A 16,028-nucleotide genomic window follows, 5' to 3' on the forward strand; every position below is an offset into this window, starting at 1 on the left:
CAGTAGCAGCCCCCGTAAACTCTCTCCTGCGGAAAGGTAACGCCTGCCGGTGGAGGTCAGAACAACAGACTGTGGCCCCTGATCCCCAGACACAGTTCATGCTTGATATAGATGGCAGCAACATGAAGTATGAGCTCTAATCACTAGTACTAAAAGGACACAGACTCAACTATTGAGGTTAATCAATATTTAATTAAGAGAAAATGGGATGTTCATCCAGCTGAGAAAGGCTTCACTCACCATTCACTCCAACACTTTTTTTCTATTATAGACTTATGACCAACACAGAGCGAGAAAATGCTTTACAGGAACATTTCATGATCATAGATCTGCAAACCTGACAATGGAACAGCAAACCCAAAAATACTTCTTGGAAACACAGGTATTTGGAATAATAGGATTTCAGTAGAATAAATTGGGATGAGCTGTATGGCAGATATCAACAATGACAAGTTGACCCCACTATTCTTTGGATGGTGTGAAAGTTGTAATAATGAGGGCAATCTGATTTCAAGAACATATCAACAAAATATATGGAAAACATGGGACAATTCAAACCAGGACCTTCTGACAGTGGAAAAACGAAGCTATAACTGCCCTGTTAACATTAACTTTGAGAAAAGTTTCAATAAACTAAAGAGAATTTGATCTTGAAAACAAAGACTCATGTAGATATTTACAAGTCGGGTTAATATGTAAAGGAGAAATGTGAGGCCTCAACAGTGTTTGAACTAGTTGGAGCAGACAAAGACAGAAATCCAAGAATTATTTCAAAACTGTCAGGGTTTACAATCCCATAAAGACAATAGTTCTCATATATCAAAGTGAAATGGGCATTATAACTAACTTTCGAAATATGAGGACTGGCTTTCTAACATAACACGCCTCGAGAAACTCCAGGAGATGGATGGATCTGGGTTGGAGAAATTGAATGTTTTTTCATCACACTTCATATTAAAAATAAACTCAGCAGCAGTGTAGTGAGTGTCCCTAGATAGATAGACAGACAGACAGACTTTTATTTATCCTGTGAGGGAAATTGTCATATTACAGCAGAGTTAGGGTAACAATAGTATTACAATTAAAACCACAACTACAATATATACATCAGAAGAGGAGTGGGACGGTGTGTCCATGGTGGAGACGGTTGTTTCAGTGACCTCATGCTCCTCACTGACTCTAACATCTCCAGGTTCTGACCTGTGATGGCCTTATGCATGAGTTTATTGATCCTGCTGGCTTCTCCTTCTGCCCCTCTTTGTAATCTGTCTGTATATACTTGTGAATATTATATTTGTGTTTGATATTTTCACTTGGTTTGTCTTAATGACTTTCTCTTCATGGCTGGTTCTTAGGCAAAGGAAGCTTTGACAAGCTTCGACAGTTTATATCAATCGTCATTGAGGTTATGGTGTAAAATTAGATAAAACCTGTTAATCAGTAAGTTTTATAGGTGTTGGTAGACGGTTACTGTTGAACTTTTGGAATGGAACACACCCATGTGTTACATGTGGAGCAACAACATTTAGCAGAGGAGGTCTGACAAAGCTCCACGCTTCACCTGACTCATCTGAGACAAACCAGCCAAAGTTTGTTGTTCCTCCTCCCTAAAGAGACCTGGGCTCGATTGAAAAGTCAAAAGAATCTCCTCTCCTAACCACTTTTCCTTGACCTCGTTGAAAGACGCCATGAGGTCAAGGAAAGATGTGAAGGAGGGTTCATAAGGACTTAGGAAAAGAAGAGGTGTTAAGAGAATCCAACTGCTCTTACACTAAGCTACTTAATTATGCGACGGCGGATGTTATTGACGTGGGTCTGCCATGGTGAAACTACTTTGTTCTGAAGATGGACTGCGCCACCTGCGTTTTTACCTTGTTGTTTAATGCATGCTATATGAAAGGGGACAACCCAGTCCCACCCCATTACCAAGGCTGAAATAAAAAAGGAATAAAGGCTACCAGTCACATAAGTGAAACGAAATGGTCGCTTGAGCTCACCCTCCTGTCCACTCATTTATCCACATGAATCCCAATTAGTATGATGTATGAAAATAACTGTTAAATTCATGCAAGATAGGCGTAAAATGTTAGGCCTACAGATCTTCTAATGTACATATCATTGTTAAGTTTCATACATGTTAAATTAAAAACTGCATTTGCTGCATTTTTCTGACTGACTTCCAGTTTCCCTCTGACACAATAAAAAGGAAAAGAATATTTTGGAATATTGTGGGAAGGTAGTACCGTGGGATTATGTGGGTAAGGGTACCATGGAATGTGTATCATGAGATATTGTATTTAGGTGGTACCCAGGACGATTGTCAGTCTGGGGTAACCTTAAAGAGTGAGGGTAAGGGTAATGAACTTGGAGGCGATAGGGGATGGGATTTAGGGAGGATCAATAGAAGTTCAACAGCAAACGTTTGCCCTGGGCGTCCGTAACAGATTTAACCAGCCATGGCGTGAGTTAGCCTGCTGACTGAAGCTCCGTTTGCTGGACTATAAGAAGTAGAGGGGGAGAAAATATCCAAATCATTTCTGTAACTCAAAGTGGCAACAGTTCAATGTAAAAGTAGGATATTAAACAGCCACCAGCTGAGACTGTGGACAAGATTGCTTCAGATCAGAGGCACTTCAAGAGGTTTTTAAATTATCATTTTGTAAATGGTGGAGGTCTTTGTGCATCAAATCAAAATGTCAAACTGTCAAAATGCTCTGAATCAATGGGGGAGAGATGACACGAGTTTGATGCAGCGTTCTCTCACATGCTTCCTTTATTCCTCTATGGGTGAATGAAGTATTTCCTGCTATTCTCATTTTCTCCATCACTTCCTTTCCCACGCTTATGTCCCCAAACTTGACCAATGGCACTTCTACTCAGGTTTCCTGAACCACTGCAGTTCTTTAAATATCTTTGCAGTTCTGTCACTCTGTCCTTCAGACCTCCTACTGGGCAACCCACCTGGCAATCTCCACCTTGACTTCCAGGACTTTCTCACTGAAAGTTTCCATAATCCACCTGCTTGCTCGACTCCACCTCCAGCATCTGACTCTGGAGGATCCTGTCCTGTCTCCTGTCTTCATTTAAGCTTAATCAAGCTGCTTCACATCATCAGAGTCTAATCACCAAAAACTTTCCTATGTTGCTGCCTCAGTGAATATTGTCATAAACATCCAGTAGATCTCTCACTAAGGGTCAGGGTTAGCTACCTAAGGCTAGTTAACATCTCAACCAAGATCGAAATTACCATCAGCAAGGATAAAACCAAGGTGTTATACATCAACAATACCAAAGAGAATCCCATCAGCTTGGGGGGGGTTCATCAACAAATGTCTCAGAACAACTTGGAATACACTGGCCAAACATGATCAGGAATGAAACACACAAAGATCGGGGTGCAGATATGATGCGGGAAATGGGGATGGATTGGACACATTCTCAGAAAAGCTCCGATTAACGTCACCAGACTGTCCCTCGACTGGAACCCCAAGAGGAAGGGAGGCTGGGGTAGACCTAAGAACAGCTGGAGAAGGTTCGTCAAGGCTGAGATGAAGGAACTGGGAAACTCTTTGAAACAGCTGGAGGAGATGGCCTAAAACTGGGTCCGGTGGAGGTTCTTGGTGGATGACCTATGCTCCCCAAGGAGCAGTAGGGTATAAGTAAGTCTCGAAATCAGTTCTACACGAAATTAGCACAGTTTGAAGTAAATAAAACCAGAACAGGCTCGACAAGTACTAGCAGCTATTAACACAGGCCCAGGGGTAACCTATAATTTACTATAGGTTATATAATATATCATAATATATTAATTATGCGTTTTTTTTAACATTATAGGAAACTCTATAAGACAAACCACTCACCCTGAACAAGAAATAACAACAATACAGCGTTTACAATAATACTTTAATCTAATGGGGGCAGAGCTTCTAGGAATGATAAATACCTATATAGTCCACATTTAGATAATGTCAACAACAGCTTTTACACTGAAAGCAATTACTTCGTATCAGCTCTTAATCAATACTAAACAACTCGAGTACAGTTTGAAGTCAGTGCTGAGCAGGTTAACAATCACACCATGACGCCTTCCTGCAGGTTGTGGTTTAAAGTCACCATCTAGTGGCCAAACATCAAACCTGTGGGACAATGGCAGTTTTCTCAACGATACTGATGGTAACACAGCACTCTGATAACCAGAATACTCAAATGTACACAACCAGTTTAACAACAGCAACGACACGGTAGACAGACATGAACACAAGTCTGAATATCTGAACACTGTGTGGGAGTGAAGCAGCTTTCTCACAGTGTAAAAATCAATGCAATCTCCAGCGAGGATGGAGGACTACCAGGCCAGAGTCCAGAGAGAACCATCTTTTCCTTGAACCACTGTGACTATCAGACACCACAGCTAAAACAAAAGGACAATTTCTGTATATGTAAGAATAATTTTATTCAAAATGGATTAATTAAATACAACTAACTTACCACATAAGTGTGACAGTATTAAAATCATCAAATTAAATAAAAATAAAGGAGAATACCTAATAAATAATAATAGATTAAAAAATAAAATCCAGTTCTGTATATAAGGACAGTGTCACTGAATGGCCTGACCAACATAATCAGCTATAATGCTGAGCACAAAATAGATCAGAATTAATACATCCGAGGAACATTAGAATGAAAGTAAAACTCTTGGTGTTATTCTGTATTTTTCTTCTTGTTTCTTTTGACTTCCCTTCATGGCCCACTGAAAAGCTAAATCTTTAAAAGCACCTCCCAAATATGTACTTTCATTTTTCAGTTTCAGCCACATTGACTCTGTGGCTCTGACGTTAGTGTCAGTCTGCGGGTCCACAGACAGGATGAAGCGGAAGAACTGTGCTGATCCTCTGATGTTTCATATAGCGCCATCATCAGGTCGACACGTTAATGCGTCCAGCACTGCGGTTTTATGACCAAGTACCCGCAGATCTAATGAGATTCCCATCAGCCTGTGTTGGACTCTGATTACTTGTAATCAGTAACTTCGGCCTATATGTAGACACTGTGTATTGTATGTTGTTGTCCATTGTTGTTTATATATACCAACTCCTTGTTGTAGATTGGGTTTTTGTTTATCTTTGCTCTTCCTGAACATTGTACAAGTCGACTGAGAGTCACTGGAAACTGGGTTCAGGTTCCTCTTACACCTAAACATAAAGCTGATTCTGATTCTCATTCTCATTAGCCTTTGTTAGCATGCTATGATGCGAAACTAAGATGTTGGACATGATAAACATTATACCTGCTAAACATCAGCATGTTAGCATTTAGCTCAGAATACCACTGTGTCTAAGTGCAGCCTCAGTCTCTCAGTCTGTTGTTTTCAAACCTAAAATGGCCGTCAGCATTTGTCCAACAGTTCATTCAGTCACATTAAATATTCACGAATGCAACAAGTGCATAAATAAAGGTGCCTTCATGGCCATCGCTGGACTATTTAGAAAAATCATTGCTACATGTTCAATAGAATTAGCACATCAAGGTCTGAAGATTTGTTTGTCGGCTGCATCAACATCCCACGCTGACGGTGTGACGGTCCACCAAACAAGACCTTGTTTCATGTCTGATATCCGTGATGCGGTTTATAGAGCATGTGTCCGTCTAAATGTCTGGCGTATTGGTGAACATTTTGTTACTGTATCATCGTGACCCCGTCCTTCTCCTCTCTCAGCTCTACAGTTAGTGTGTCTCTCAGCAGCTTTGTGAAAAACTGGTCTTCAGAGGAGACCCTAAGGCAGGGCCTTTCAGAGACATTTCAGAGGGCCGTTAGAGGTGAGATAAGATCCTTAGTGAATTCAGGCCCTGATGTCCAACTCCCCTCAGACTGAGGAGCTACTTTTAGAGATAAAATACTTTGTGAATTACTCTCAGACCAGCTGGGACCGAGTTGCTCCTAAAACTCAGACAGTTCCGAGAAACTTTGAGCCTGAAGAGGTTTCGTGAAAATGGCTCCAGATTCAGACTTCACTGCTTGCTCTCTCCTTGTCACCGCCAATTACATTAATCCAGGCAGAGCACCTTAACTCCTCACAGCTGAGAGCAGGGAGTCAGGCGGTAACAGGTGGCAGGGACACGTCCTCCCCCGCCCCCCCACAGACACAGTTTCAGCTCATTCCTCTGCTGGCTCTGGTTCGGTTTTGGTTTGCTGTTATGAAGCTGGCAGGGCTGCCTCACAGTTTGGCGGGCTAACCCACCCCAGCGGCCGGGCTGTCAGGCTGTCAGGCTGCCAGGCAGAGGGGGGGGGGGCGAAGCTGCTGGGAACAAGGAGAAGTGCTGGAGAGGAAAGAAAGGCAGGAAGACAGGAAGGCTGTGTGGATTGTGAACCTGCTGCCACAAACAAGCAACAAAGACTCAGCAGAGGACTGGGAAGAATGGGAGCCGCTTATGGAAAGAAGGTTGGTCCAGTTTGTCTTTATAGTTTAGACCCTCAGGAGTCTAACGTTTAACAGTTTGCTTTTACAGTGGAGCTGGGTTTTACCTCTGAGGTTTGACATTATTTATTCCCAGCACAAACAGCCTGTTTTACCGTTTTGTCTTTAACTGCAAAAACACACTCAGGCCTGACGAATCTGTGGGGAGTTTAGTTAGCGACTAATGATCAGCTGATTCATCGATTGGTCGACCGACAAAAAATGTGGATTATCTATTCATTATTAAAGTTATTTTTCAAGCAAAACTGGTGCAGACTGACTGGATCCAGCTTCTCAGCTGAGAATATTTGCTGCTTCACTGAGTTTTATTTCAGAGTAAACTGAAGCTCTCTGGGTTTGTAGATGGCAGCTTGGGCTCTGGGAACGGTGGTGGGTATTTTTCATCATGATTCACAAAGTCAAATTTACAAACTCATTAATGAATTGAATGATCAAGAAAATAATCATCACAGTAATGAATGATGAAGGACTTTGATTATGAAAGATCTTAAGTGAACTGGTGTTTGTTTGACACCGCTGACTGAAGTTTAACGTGTGAATCTTTCCACATCATTACATGAACTCAGAATGCAGCAGTGAGCTACGTTTCAATTCACGTTAACACGACACCGTGACTGATTGTGATATTTTGGGATGTGAGAATGAGATCAGAGGTCAGGGGTCATCAGAAAAGCCCGTGGTGCTGCATCAGAGCCTCCGGCTGAATCTGTAACTTTTAAATCACCGGAGAAAAGTTCATTTGATATGTTTTAGATGATGAATCATTTCTTTTTATTTCGTTTTATTTTTCCTGTCAGTATGTGTGGCAGCTTCACAATCAGCACTTGATTCAAACCCTTATCCCAGTCCTGGATGGTGGCAGTCTCCCGGGACCTGGACAGTTCAGTCTCTCAATGGCTCATAAAACTCCCAAGAGGGAGAATGTTGAAGATAGAAAGTCAATCTTCTTTTCAGGTGACAAAATACTGTAAAGTGCCAAAAATCCCAAATTAGTGACCAAGAACTGATAAACTAGGTCGAAGGTCAAAGACGACTGGCGCTGAATGGAAGGAGACTTGTGTCGGTGTCGGTGGATGTTAACATCAGTGTGAGCAGCAGAGCTTCTCTGTGTGGTGGTGGATGTGGTCAGCAGCGATGCAGCACAGAAAGGTCACACCTGTACAAATAAATGAGTAAACGCATGAAATTAGAACAGACGGCCTCACGCTCGAAGCCTGAACCGCCACGTTTCACGTTGAAAAGATTTCCGCACGACGCTGCCTCCCAGTTTACCTGAAGTCCTCGCCGTCAGCACGGCTACTGCAGGAGCGAGCCAGACACCCGACGCCTGTAACCACACCCAGCAGCGATATCGCAGTGTCCTGGAGTGTACCCGTACACCACTGCAGCCAGGCGGGAAGTCAAAGGCAAGACTCCTGGGAGGGGGGGTTTCGAGAGCCGTGTGCTGTGCAGTTTTCGTACGTATCACAGAAAGGGGACAGATGTTTTCAGACCAGTAATGGGAAGCAGCCGTGTGAGCGGTCGTACATGTTCCCTCCCTCGGCTCAAAGCGGAGCTCAGAGGAACCCAAACCTCAAACAGCTCCGAGTTTCTGCTCGGCCAGAGGAAAGCCCAGCACCGACAAATATTCGAGCTATGTGGCGCGACACACCTGTTGAGGAGGGCGTGTTGGGGTGTGTTTGTTACTATGGCGACCAACAGCTGAGGTTGCATGGACGGAGGTATCAGAGAGGGTCAAGTATCTTTGATGTCCCCCTCAGATGGACTCATTAGTCTATTTTTAGTGGCGTGTTCCCGTCAGCAGCAGCAGGTGGAGGCCAGATGAGACTCAGAGTTTCTCAGGGTTACACATCACCAGGCCCCGGGGGGGGGGCAGCTTTGTCTAACAGAAACATGTGTGTCACAGAGAAGGATGGATGTTGTTTATGAAGTCGTCCAACCTATGAATGAAAAGTTGAACTGGAATGAAAAGGTGTTTGTGCTGTGAACCGGCTGAGTCTCTGATCTCCACATGGGATCTGGAGTTTTGCTGAAAGTAGAGAAGTTGGTCGTCAGCCTCCGCTCCAGATTATCTCTCTGCACGAACTCTGAATTTTTACCTGTAGATCCTCAACGCCTTGCGTCCACAGATTTCAATAAGTGCTGCAGGTGTGATCATCTGCACATGAGCTGGTCTGAGCAGGACCCGACGCTGACAACATCATGAGTCCTTCTGCCTCCAGAGTCCGCACGTTTCACTATGTTCGATTTTATTTTTGATTGAGTATTTATGTCAGACAGACCTGTACCTGCGGCTCAGGGTTTTTCAGCCTGTATCGGAGTCAGCAGCAGCAGCAGCAGCTGTGAGCCTGTTTGACTACAGGTACGGGTCAGGGTCTCCCGAGACCCCCCCCCCGTATCCTCTTTTTCCCCTCTGTATTCAGTGTTAAACTGTGTAGCGTTCACTGACCTCCCCCTGCTTCACGTTGGCGTTCACGTCCACCAGCGGCAGTGAACCCAGCAGCTGCCAGAGTTTGGGTTCCCTTCTGGTCCCTCCGAACCGTGCGCAGATCTCTGATCCCCGTGCAAACCCTACTAACACATCTGGACAGGTGTTTATCAGTGTAGCAGTCTGGGCCTGTGGCTGATTCGTCACAAAACTGCGAACCGAGCGAGTGATCTCACACCAGTGTCACCGGTAAAGAGAACCCATCCCTGGGTGTCAGTGGGACTAGAGCAGTAACACTTTAGCCGTCTGCAGTCCGGGATCAGTTTGGTTCATTTTAGTCTTGTTATCTGTCCTTACCCCACGTGCAGGCTTTCCAAAGACAGAGTCAGCTACAGACTGACGTCTCATTTTACCAGTGTAATAAAGTACAAAGCTGCGAGGACACAAAATACGAGAAAAACAACACAGGCGCTTGTAAAAATGACAAAGCTTTAGTGATCACCGCTGAAGATGTTCTCACGCAACGGCTCAAGGTTATAAATGATCGTTTCACAGGTCATACCCACAAAAACAGCAGAAAACTGAGAGGAAAACGACAGCTCAGCCTTTTTACATGTAAATCGATTGTACTGCAGATGTTTCAGTGGAGGTCTGTGTGAGTCTGTAAATCACCGAAAAAAATCCGGAATTCCCAGTTTGAAACAGTTCTTTAAAAACACTGTTTTTAGAGACGTAAGTGAGACAGTGGCTTAAAGGCCCACATCAGCTGGTTTTCTCAGCTCGTCTCTACATGATGTAGAAATAAATTTATGTTGTATGTTTTATTTACATTTATTTTATTTACATAATTCAGTGTCTCAGTGTTTCTGGATTTAAAGCAAAGAAGGAATCAAATATGTTTCTCTATGGACACAGCGATCAGCTGAGCGCTGTGTTTCAGTTGGAGTCCGTGTCTCGGTCTGATTCTGGACGAGGGGTGGCCTGGTCTCGACCAATCAGAGAGCTCAAACCCGGTGCTCTGTGAACTCATGTGTGAGTAAGTGGATCAGGTCTGAAAGAATAAATAGCAGCAGAATATTTTCAGCTGCGGTTACGTAATGTCGCTCATTAACAACAAGAGGAACATGTGACTCGTTCTGGCCTCCATAGTGGAAAACGCCGGTCCGTCTGCTGCGCTCTGACAGATCCAGGGTCCAGAAACAACAGAACCAGGTCTGTGTGTTTGTGGCACTGATGTGGATCATCAGAGGTTTAACTCCAGCTTGGACCAGAGAGACAGATTAAGACAATCGGAGAAAATCTCTGCAGCTAAAAATACTGAACAGAGCCGACTGAGAGAGGAAGAAGAGGCTTTAATATAGACCGGGGGGGGGGGTTGTTTCCAGAAAACGTCTCCGGTAGTCTCTCATCTGACACATTCTGGGTCCTGCAGAAACCCCCCCACGACAGGACAGGCCCACCTCCGTGATTGACTGTTGGGATGGTATGTTCTTGACGTAGGCCTAGTCCTTCTTACGTCAGACAAACCGCTGGAGACTTTACTCTTCTGGACACTGTAAAATCAGTTTGCATGGAACCCGTACGTAGAAGTTTTTGGTACCACAGTCCGGCGTGGTTCTGGCTCACCGCCCTCTGAGGCCTCTGTTTGCTTGAGCGCGCCTCAACGACGACGACAAACACTCGTCCATTCTTCTTCTAACCCTTGTTGTGAAATGAAATAGCTTCGTCTCAGCAGCTCCACCATCCGTTAGACCTGCTGCACAGGTGTGATTCGTGTCTGTGTCACAGCTGAGGCCAAATCGGTGTCGTTGTCGAGTTCCCAAAAGATGAAGTGTGTTGTTACAACACTATGGCAGCTTTTCGTACGAGTCTGCGGCTAAAATCAGTACGTTAAACAGGAGTTTCATGACTGTGAACTGGCTGTGAAGCTGCCGCTCAGACAGACGACGTCACACGTTCTCAGTTTCACTTTCGTCATGTTACTCAACTCGTACAAATGTAAATTATAAAAACTCAGCTCATGTAAACAGATTAATCGACTGTAGAGGAATTAAAAATGTGAAGCTGTCGTCAGGGAAACAAGAAAATTTCTCATTTGAACCTCTGACCTTCATAATAAAAGCAGTGGGGCTGATGCTATTTATGGACAGTAATAATAAATCCCAGGAAAGAGGAATTCTACACCTGAGGAACTGTGAGGTCTGTTGGATAATTAGCTTCTTCGATCTCCAGATGAACTTTAACGATCAAACAAGCGACTCGACTTCAGTTCATTAGGTACTTTCACTATTTCTCTGCCAGCAGTTTCAGTTTTCCAGTTATCTGCGAATGCTTGCTTATTAAACTGTCTTTGAAGAATATTAAAAAGAAATTTTGGCGACCACTTTTATTTTTTGAAGCCTTAGATTTCCTCTGAACGGGGCCTCGCTCTAGACAGGGCAGAGATATAATTAACGCTTCACGATCTCATATCGAACTTTAACAGTCAACCAAAGAAGAGCGCTACTTTTTTTCAGTCAGTTAGGATTTTCTTTTCTGCTCTCTTCCAGCAGTTTTCAGTTATCTGCAAATTTAATGCCTTTATGTATGTGATAAATAAACTTTAAAAAGAATAATGCCACTTTTTTTTTTTTTTGAAGCCCAGATGCTTCTTCTTCTTCCTTATCCTCCTCATCGGGCCGGGGCCCTCAGAAGATCTCCACATTTTGGGACCATCCGACCCTGGGGGGCTCCATGTCGGTCCAGTCTTCTTTATCCTGAGCTCAGTGGAACTAGATCAGTTTGTCTGGTTCAAGTCAGTCAACTCAAAAATCCTTTTAACTGATGATGAGTTCCGTCTCATCAGGTCAAACTCAGAGTCTCTGTCTCCTCTAAATCAGAAAAGTCTTGGATTAAAGAGTTTTCTGCATAAAAGACGTGTTAAAAAGTTCTACTGTGGTTTTAGGGAAAACTTCAGCTTTCACCGGCATCAGCCCCACGAGCCGCTGTTTTCCTACCATGGGCCGGTGTCGGAAAACAAGGTACTTGTACTTGACTTGAGTGTCTGTATTTGATGCTGCTTCATACTTCTACTGCATTTATCTGAAAGCTGACGTGAAGCGCTGTTACAGATTAAACTCGCCAACATAATTTTAAAATGGTTAAAATTAGCACTGATCTAGTGACTCAATCGATTCATTGAACTATTTTGATGATTAATCGTTCAGAGTTATTTTTCAAGCAAAAATACTGGATGGTTCAATCTTCTTAGATGTGAGAATATGCAGCTTTTCTTTGACTTGACACTGAAATAAGTTGAATGTCTTTGGGCCGTTGGTCAAACCAAAGAAGACATCCGAGGACGTCGCCTCGTTCCGTGGGAAAGCGGGAGGGACATTTTCCACCATTAAAGGAAATACAGCGCAATCAATTAAAAAGTTATCTTTAGTTAAAGAACTTAACATTAAAATGCCACTAACACATCAATGCTCCAGCAAATAATTATAACAACGCATTAATATACAATAGTGTCACACTATTGATAATGGGTTCATTTCTCTGCAGTATGAGTACTTTTACTTTTGATAAGTACATTTTCCTTCTCACAATACTTCTGTACTTTTACGTGTAATGGAGTACTTTTAGACTGCAGTATTTCTGCTTTTACTCAGTAAATAATCAGAGTACTCCCTCCACCGCTGCCTCTGGCCTGTGTGATGGCAGCGGTGTAATGTAGCTGTTTGTCCAGCAGAGGTCAGACTGTCCTCAGGTCAGTTCGCGCCCCCCCCAACCTTTCACAACCTGTACAACAGACGACCCCCTCCTCAGAGGGGAGGGCGACTCGAGGCCCTCGGAGGAGGGGGTCTTCGGTCCCAGGAGGAAACAGAAGGAACGTCAGGAAAGGCAGCATGGGATGGACTCATCGTGGTGGACAGATATAACGTATCACACCACGTTATGGAATCAGCCTATCAGCCGAGTGAGGGACAGCTTGTCCCTTCATTCATTTACAGAAAGACAGGAGAGTCTCTCTGATTTGGATCTTTGATTCGGATCGCTGGTTTCCGGCCTTTTCACTGCAACCCACAGTACCAACATGTGGAACCAGGACCAGCTGGAGCGCTGGTTTCTGTGTAATGCTGCAATAACAGCTGAAATGATGGGGGCCCGAAGGTGACGCCCGCCCCCGGGTTGTCGAGGGCCCTCGAGGTCAAATGTAGCTCTAAAGCTTTTATTATTTCAGGTGGTCTCGTGCTTACATTGTACACGAGACTTAATAAATTAGTCTGTGGGGGAGCTGCGGTGATTTTAACATCACCTGCTCTGGGCAGTGGTTTTAATACCGTCACATCGTTGCCCCCCCTGCAGCTCTGCGGTGCCACCCTGGTCTTTGCAGGTCTTTGTCCTGCTGAATGTCCATGTCTGGTCTAGACCAGATCCTGTCACGTCACCAGGGTTAAAGTGTCGTACAAAAGAATATCTTTTTGCTCCTGGTTCAGCAGGAGCAAAAAGATATTCTTTTGTACGTTTCTCTAAATGTTGAACTGTCCCTTTAACCTGCTGACAGGATGGAGGGAAGAAATCTTTTCTCAGATCAGCCTTCATCCTGCTGTAAACAGCATTCATGTCACCTCCACCCACACCCCCCCGCCTCCCTCCATCGCCATGGGGGGGGCTGTTAGACAGTGAGGGCCTTGTCACCATGTTGAAGCCTGACGAGGTTTCCCATAGCAACCAACACAAAGTCCATTCAGTCAGAGAGGACGCCGTCCAACTGACCTGGAGTCAGACAGGAGAGGAGCAGCTGAGAAACACCCAGAGAGGGGGGGGGGCAGAGGAGGAGGACAGAGAAGAAGGAAATAGGAGGAGGAGGAGGAGGAGGAGGAGGAGGGGGGGGCAAGGGGGCGAAAGGGGGGGGCAGAGAAGAAGGAAATAAGGGGAGGAGGAGGAGGAGGAGGAGGAGGAGGAGGAGGAGGAGGAGGAGGAGGAGGAGGAGGAGGAGGAGGAGGAGGAGGAGGAGGAGGAGGAGGAGGAGGAGGAGGAGGAGGAGGAGGAGGAGGAGGAGGAGGAGGAGGAGGAGGAGGAGGAGGAGGAGGAGGAGGAGGAGGAGGAGGAGGAGGAGGAGGAGGAGGAGGAGGAGGAGGAGGAGGAGGAGGAGGAGGAGGAGGAGGAGGAGGAGGAGGAGGAGGAGGAGGAGGAGGAGGAGGAGGAGGAGGAGGAGGAGGAGGAGGAGGAGGAGGAGGAGGAGGAGGAGGAGGAGGAGGAGGAGGAGGAGGAGGAGGAGGAGGAGGAGGAGGAGGAGGAGGAGGAGGAGGAGGAGGAGGAGGAGGAGGAGGAGGAGGAGGAGGAGGAGGAGGAGGAGGAGGAGGAGGAGGAGGAGGAGGAGGAGGAGGAGGAGGAGGAGGAGGAGGAGGAGGAGGAGGAGGAGGAGGAGGAGGAGGAGGAGGAGGAGGAGGAGGAGGAGGAGGAGGAGGAGGAGGAGGAGGAGGAGGAGGAGGAGGAGGAGGAGGAGGAGGAGGAGGAGGAGGAGGAGGAGGAGGAGGAGGAGGAGGAGGAGGAGGAGGAGGAGGAGGAGGAGGAGGAGGAGGAGGAGGAGGAGGAGGAGGAGGAGGAGGAGGAGGAGGAGGAGGAGGAGGAGGAGGAGGAGGAGGAGGAGGAGGAGGAGGAGGAGGAGGAGGAGGAGGAGGAGGAGGAGGAGGAGGAGGAGGAGGAGGAGGAGGAGGAGGAGGAGGAGGAGGAGGAGGAGGAGGAGGAGGAGGAGGAGGAGGAGGAGGAGGAGGAGGAGGAGGAGGAGGAGGAGGAGGAGGAGGAGGAGGAGGAGGAGGAGGAGGAGGAGGAGGAGGAGGAGGAGGAGGAGGAGGAGGAGGAGGAGGAGGAGGAGGAGGAGGAGGAGGAGGAGGAGGAGGAGGAGGAGGAGGAGGAGGAGGAGGAGGAGGAGGAGGAGGAGGAGGAGGAGGAGGAGGAGGAGGAGGAGGAGGAGGAGGAGGAGGAGGAGGAGGAGGAGGAGGAGGAGGAGGAGGAGGAGGAGGAGGAGGAGGAGGAGGAGGAGGAGGAGGAGGAGGAGGAGGAGGAGGAGGAGGAGGAGGAGGAGGAGGAGGAGGAGGAGGAGGAGGAGGAGGAGGAGGAGGAGGAGGAGGAGGAGGAGGAGGAGGAGGAGGAGGAGGAGGAGGAGGAGGAGGAGGAGGAGGAGGAGGAGGAGGAGGAGGAGGAGGAGGAGGAGGAGGAGGAGGAGGAGGAGGAGGAGGAGGAGGAGGAGGAGGAGGAGGAGGAGGAGGAGGAGGAGGAGGAGGAGGAGGAGGAGGAGGAGGAGGAGGAGGAGGAGGAGGAGGAGGAGGAGGAGGAGGAGGAGGAGGAGGAGGAGGAGGAGGAGGAGGAGGAGGAGGAGGAGGAGGAGGAGGAGGAGGAGGAGGAGGAGGAGGAGGAGGAGGAGGAGGAGGGAGGAGGAGGAGGACATACATTTAAAACTCTGACGTTAACCGAAATACTCTCCAGGTGTGTTTCCATCCTCTTGTTTTTATGCACTTTTATAGTTGTGCATAAAAACCTGAATGGAAAAAAATCAGTGTAAAAGCCGGTTGCGTGTTGGGTGGAACAGCAGCCGTGGATGAAACAGAGCGAGCGACTAAACGCTGACGTCCGTGAAGCGTGAAGAGAGGAAACCGTCAGGTCAGTGAGGAGCCGTGAGGAGACTGGAACCTTCCTCACATCAACACATGGAACCAGCAGAAACGTCAGGTTTCCATCACGTTCTCCACACGGTTTTCCATCGTCTGAGCTCTGACTGATCAGCTTCGTTAGCGAGCTCGTCTTCTGTGGTGGTTTAACGGCAGCGGCTGGAGAATCAGCTCCACCTGCTGTCGATCAGCTCATGTTCACACAGCAGCAGATTTTCTGGAAACTCAGTTAGAAGCTGCTCATTCGACAGGCTTTCTCTCCGCCTCGTAGCTGTCTTCTCTGCTCAAGTTGTCCAAGGTCTGAATTGAGAGTCTGAGGCGGGTTCAGAGCAGATCCTCCATGACCGCAGCACAGAGACAGTCACAATTATGATAATATTAATCATTATAATAATTTCTTATTATTAATATTACATTAGCTAAAGCAGCGTCGTTAAGAACAGAGCAGTTTAACTCCATCAACTGATG

The sequence above is a fragment of the Xiphias gladius genome, chromosome 21, assembly GCF_016859285.1.
Source record: "Xiphias gladius isolate SHS-SW01 ecotype Sanya breed wild chromosome 21, ASM1685928v1, whole genome shotgun sequence".
Taxonomy (NCBI): domain Eukaryota; kingdom Metazoa; phylum Chordata; class Actinopteri; order Istiophoriformes; family Xiphiidae; genus Xiphias; species Xiphias gladius.